The 6047-nt window shown below is 51.5% G+C and overlaps 1 long non-coding RNA gene across 1 annotated transcript; it reads left to right on the forward strand.

The window, feature by feature from the left end:
- Positions 1-889: 889 nt before the first annotated feature.
- LOC119098962 (uncharacterized) lies at positions 890-5656 on the forward strand. Its single transcript, XR_005094300.1, has 4 exons — positions 890-987; positions 2806-2886; positions 3255-3395; positions 4908-5656. It is a non-coding gene; the product is annotated as an uncharacterized LOC119098962 (long non-coding RNA).
- Positions 5657-6047: the final 391 nt, after the last annotated feature.

The raw sequence follows: 6047 nt of genomic DNA on the forward strand, positions 1-6047 counted from the left end.
TAACAGGAACTGCATTATGCATCTTCCATGGACTTCGTTAAGCTTGGGCTAGGGCACTGACCTGAAATGACCCAGGTAAACATTAAATTTTAGGAACTACACTAAGCGCTATCTTCGTCGCCTATTCAAACACAAAAGTCAAAGCAGTCTTGTATGAGTTTGGTCATCACGATCTTCAAAAAGGTCAAACAGTGTCACCGACCTTAAATGAGCATGCTACCTTTTGCTTAGAACAGGTATCTAGTTTTGGGGGCTCTCTGGAGACCAGCCTTCAGTTTGACCTTGTTCGACCTTATTTGACCCGAACGTCATGACCTAGGAACCTGAAACTTCTACCTTAGTGAATTCACGTACGGGCCAATACACGTACGGGCCAATACACCCCGTAAATTTGGTGTCTCTAGCTCTCTTAGTTCCTGAGATCTTGGGAGGCGGTCAAATTGATCCCCCCCCCCCCCCACCGGAGCGAAGGGTATCCAACCGGCCAACCGGGCGCGTGTAAATGTTGCCTGCCTCCGGCAGAGAGTAGCTGCTACCTGCCCTCCCCAAATCCGCCGCCCCTGGCCACATTATGTCAAGCCCCATCCCCAGGCCCAGCCCCCTCGCTCTCTCAAGCTGACACCAGTCATTTCCCTCGTATATTTGGTAATTTAAACAGACATTGCTGTTCACAGTTTCCTTATACCGGTGACGAACACAAGCATGCTGGTCACAATGACCCAATCGGTGGTGTCGTGTTCACTTTGATGGTGATGGATAAAATTTGGTAGTAAGTGTTTATTTTTGGTTATTTTAGCTTATTTTTGGTAACCGGGTAATAGGATGCCCGTTTTGCCATGCGCGCGCAAGGTGGTTTGCAAAGTCGCCGCGGTGGGCACCTGAAGCGGTTTTCCCCCTTATACCTGGGTGGTGGTGGTGCGACGTTTTGTGGGAACGTCTGCCCCACTGTTCCCTCTACGTTGGGGTTATCAACGTTCACATTACAGGGTAGGCATCCCATGCGTCTTTCTCATCTACCTGCGCGCACAGGCCTTATACAGGGCATTTGCTGCCCCGGCAATATGCCACTGGTATTGCCAAACAAGGGGCTCAGGGCTCCTATTGGAGCCAAATGTACACTCCGGTGGACATAAAGTGTATGTTAACATTCCTTGTGAAAAGTGTGAAGCCTCTTTGGACGATCACTGTCTGTTCCTTCAGCGTGGTATTGATTAAATGGAAGAGCAGGCTTGCTTTTCCTTACCTGTGTGCAAGGACACAGAAACCGGGAGGGGGGGGGGGGGGGGGCAGCAGTGAGCGATGCTCACCCCAAATTGAAAGCTGATGGGGGTGGCACCACCCCTCAACTTGGAGGGCCTGTTGAGGGCCCATTCTGAACTTGAAAAGTGTTAACCTGTAACTCTACATGCAATGTAAATGCAAGCCTCTTACAGTCTATCCTGACAAGTTGCAGGTTGATTCTGGTCTATTAAGGTTGATTCTGACCAAAATAGGGTAATTCTAAGCCTGCAGAGGGTCCCAGTCTGACCAGTAGCAGGCCCTTGATGGACTGAAGGGCCCATCTAGCCTGAAGAGACCTATTCTGATCTGTATTCAGTCCATTATTTACTGTTTAGGGCCCATGCTGGCATGTAGAAGGCTGATTCTGGCCTGTGGAGAGCCCATTTTGGTTTGTAGAGGGCCCGTTATGACCTGTGGAGGATCTAGTATTGACTAGAGGGCCATTTTTGTTTTGCAGAGGGCTCATCCTGGACTGCAGAGGGCTCCTTCAAGCCTGTAGAAGGCTTTTTATTAAGTAAGGGTCCTGTAATTGATATCATTCTACAGGTCTAACCAGTGGAGGGCCCATTATTGACTTGAAAGCTCTGCCAAGGGCCCATTCTGACCTGTAGAAAGCCCATTCTGATCCACAGGGAGGTTATTCTGGCTTAATGAAGATTCATTCTGACCTCTAGAGGGCCCATCCCATCCTGACATGTAGAGGGCATATTATTGACTAAAGAAGACCCATTCTAGCATGCAGATGAGTCCCATGCAGACTTGTGGTGCCTATTGGGCTAATCTGACTTGAGAGAGCCTATTATTAACTGTGGAGGGCCTATTTTGCTCTGCAGAGGACCCATTCTCCACCATATTGGGCCATTCTGACTTGAAGAGGGCCCATTATGGACTTGGACAGCCCATTTTGGTTTGTAGAGGACCCATTATTCACTGAGGTGTTTCCATTCCGGACTGCAAAAAGTGAAAGCTGGCTTCTATAAGGCTAATGCCGTTCTATGCAAGATTCATTCCTGCTTATAGGGGGCCCACTTTACAATCTGGAGAAGGGCCATTTTGGCATTGTAGAGTTTATCCTCCCCACTGGAGCATGGTTTCCACATACTTGCCTGTGTCATGTTGACATGGGAAGTAAAGCATGCTGTATGTCATATAGATGATTGTGGCACATAATGTACACATCATGTTTTTTCATGCTCATAACACCACTATTTTGAAGTCACTTAACCACAGACATGTCACCAACATCTCATGTTTTCATCCCTACAGCTTCCCTCTGCAGTGCTCCTCCACTAGTGGCTCACTGCAGCTTACTGAAGCTTTCCTCCATTTTGCACTGTTGTCATACTTCGGTTGTCTATATCCATTTGATACTTGATTACACTACATGCAACCAACAACTGCTTTCATAATGTTCATATTCATGCCTTGGAAGAAAGCACAATCCCAATACACCACAATTATTTTGAGGATTTTCTGCCACTCATGACATCTGTATTACATAACAGCATCACAACATTTTTGCAGATGCCCGAAGAAGCAACAGCTCAAGATAACAATGATGTGGTTGTGAAGAAGAGACGTGGCAGACCACCCAAAAGTGATAAGGTATTAAGTCCTCACCTCACCTCCTAAACCTCACTCATTGCATGCAAAATGGGCACTTCAATGTTGTGCCCAGCCTGAATACTTAAACATGAAATGTTTATACTTCATGACTCAAGTCAGGTAGCCAGGGGAGAACATGGGCATTTTGCTCCCCCCCCCCCCCTGAGCTAAAAGGCTGTTCATTGGAAGTTTGTTTTTGCAGACCTGATGAACATATGCACCAATCAGGTCAATTGTGTATAGGTAGTGAAGTTGGTGTAGCCACTGCCACACCTGACTATCCATCCATTTATCAGCATTACATGACCCCTGATCAGCACATACCTACTGACACATTACTGCTGTTATCGGTGATGTTGCCCCAATAGGTGGCCGCGAAGGTACCCGAGAAGCGCAAGATGGCTGACTCGGGAGCGGCGGATGGGGAGGAGGGTGCTCAACAGCCTGCTCCTGCCAAGAAAAGGGGTCGACCCCGTAAAGTGGGTGGACCAGCCAAGAAAGCAGCCAAGGTTAGCATTTGCGATTGCAGGAACCAGGAGAAGGTGTGGGATGGGAAGGAGTAACCAAGATCTTAGGCCGGTCACCAAGGGATTGTTGAGCTATGAGTAATGGATCTTTATTCAGTCACCAAAAATATTCGCTCTGAGTACACTCAATCATCAATTTTTCATCAACACTATGGTGTGATATAGCTGGAAAGTTACTTTTTTTACTTGTTCGGTATCGGCGGCCAGTGCCGGAGCAGCCCTGGAACTGGGGCAAGACGGTGCAGCTGCCAGCTTCCCACACGACATCTTGTGTATGCCAAACCACACCGATAGATGAACTGCGATCTGTGTTCTTTGGGAGGAACAGATCTCAAGAGCAGAAGTGGTACTGTCTGAAACTTTGTGGGCCGAGTGAAGTCCGCATTTTGGATGCAGGCAATGACTGAACCATACTCGAAATCAGCACAAATATTGAAGGGGTTTGTGTGCGATGGCGATCACCTTTCCAGTTCAGTATGAACTTGGCGGTATTCACACAGGCGGCGTCCCTTTCCGATTTCCTCTGAATTTGCGGCCGGTAGTGAGTACCCCGCACATGCGCAGGGACATCTCGGGGACCTCATGGGCTCCTTGGACCATGCATTCAAAGCATTGGACCGCATCATTTAGAGCGTATGACATCGGTATTGGACATCGGTCGTTACAGCCGACGGTGCCAACCGATAACATCGTTTTCTCCCGTGCCACCCATCGTAAAACATTGTGAGCTCAAAATGACCCAAATGCCGACGCGCTCTAAAACGCCAAATCACCATCACACGACAACGTCGTTAAAAATGTCAATGAATTGGACAAATATTGTAAAAACTCGGCTTTCACGTGCCCCCCCCCCCCCCCGGGCACAGGGTCACGTCTGGGCACGCCATTTGGAAACCAAAGGTTACGATGCACATTGGACCTTTACATTCTCATCCTACGATCTCTCCGTGGCGTGATGATAAGCCATGTGTATTGAAGTATTTGCTTTTTACCTTCCGTGTTGTCTCTGAGGCATCACTGTAGAGCTCCATAAGTGTGCGTGCCCCGATGCGTTCCAGCATGAGCTGGTTGCGCTAGGGCCGTACCCAACAAATTCGTCCTGAAATCCGATGTGTAGCGACGACCCAGTCTGAGTTGCTCCCGGTAATGTTCGGCGCCGGGTCTTCTTGGAACCGTCCATTGGCCAGCTGTAGTAGGGTTTTTCTCGTGGGACGCTGCCGCGGACGGAGTTTATTTCTGGCTTATCCGGGGCCATTGCCGCCTACTCCCAGCCAGGGCGTAATACACGTCAAGACGTCTGACTCGTCTTTGGGCTCTCGTGGATTTCTGGACAGGCTTCTTACACGGGCGGCGTGCTTTGAAGGGAGTGCTCGCCTCTTCAGGGTAGACGCAAGGACGCCCTTGGTCGTTGTGTTTGCCCGAAAATGGAGACCGGAGATACATTGGACCAGACCTATCCACACGCTTTAACTGCGGAATGCCGTGCTGCCACAGCCCCGCGGGCGTCCGCCCAAGAAAGCGCCGAAGAAGGCCGACTCGGCCGAGGAGTCCGAGTGAGCCGCGGGGCGCCGCTGGGTCCGCCGCTCCGCGTGCTCTCCTGAAGCCGGATGAGGCGCGCGCCGACAGTCGTCCCCGTCTGCAGTCGGCGGCGCACCAGCGAGCATGGGCGCTGAGGCGGGCCGACCGTCAGCGGCGGCGCTCAGCTTCAGAGACGAGCCCGGCCGTGGGCCCATCCCCTGTCCGTTTCCGGGCGCCTCCGTGAAATACACAATACTTCCTGTCCGTTCCGAGCGCGGGCGACCGCCAGTCCGCGGACGCAGTTTCAGGAGTGTGCCGGTGTGTGTTGGCGTTTGTGTGTTTGTGTGCGTCGGTCTGTGTCGGTAGCCGTGTCGTCTGGTTGTGTGCCACAGGGTACTGCGTCAGCAGCGCGCCGCCCCCTCTTCGGCGGGGGCGGACTGTGTTCGTGTCACGGCTGGAGTCTGTAGCTGGACCGCAGCTGACAGAGGCCGTCAGGGCATCTCGAGCTTTTCAGGCGCGGAGTCGCGCGTAGCTTTTCTCGCTAATCGTCGAGGTGCAATACAAGTAATCTCGTATGTACTTCCCTTATGTGTCCACCGTTGCATGTGGACTCCTTCATGACGGAATTACCCGGTGTGCTAGCGACACCACTGAGCTTTGCTTTCGGGTGAGATGACCATCCGTTCGCTGTCGTTCATTGAATAATAAATGATCCTTACATGTTGTCTGCTTCTCTACGACGTTCTGGGGCGCGCGCACACACATACACAGACACACGAACAGCCAAAACATACGTTCGTCGCCGCAACACACAGGTACGAAACCCATGCCATAGTGGATGAGGCCAGACCAGCGGCACCGCAGGCAGAGCGAGGTGGTGTAAGTCACCACGCCTGTTGCGGTGCGGGCGGAGCGAGGGAGCGTTTGTAAACGCCTGGCGCCGTCAGCCGCCCGTTAAATGGTGGTGGGTCCGTGCCAGCCATGTCTGGGCGCCCAGCATCGGGCGGCAACGTGCCTCATTCAGTACCGTTCCCGTTTCCTCCGTGGCAGGCAGACAGGGCCCCTTTTTATGGTCACTGGGAACGAGCCACCAGACGACATAAGACGCTGCTTCGC

The sequence above is a fragment of the Pollicipes pollicipes genome, unplaced genomic scaffold, assembly GCF_011947565.3.
Source record: "Pollicipes pollicipes isolate AB1234 unplaced genomic scaffold, Ppol_2.1 Scaffold_4740;HRSCAF=5597_pilon_pilon_pilon, whole genome shotgun sequence".
Classification (NCBI taxonomy): domain Eukaryota; kingdom Metazoa; phylum Arthropoda; class Thecostraca; order Pollicipedomorpha; family Pollicipedidae; genus Pollicipes; species Pollicipes pollicipes.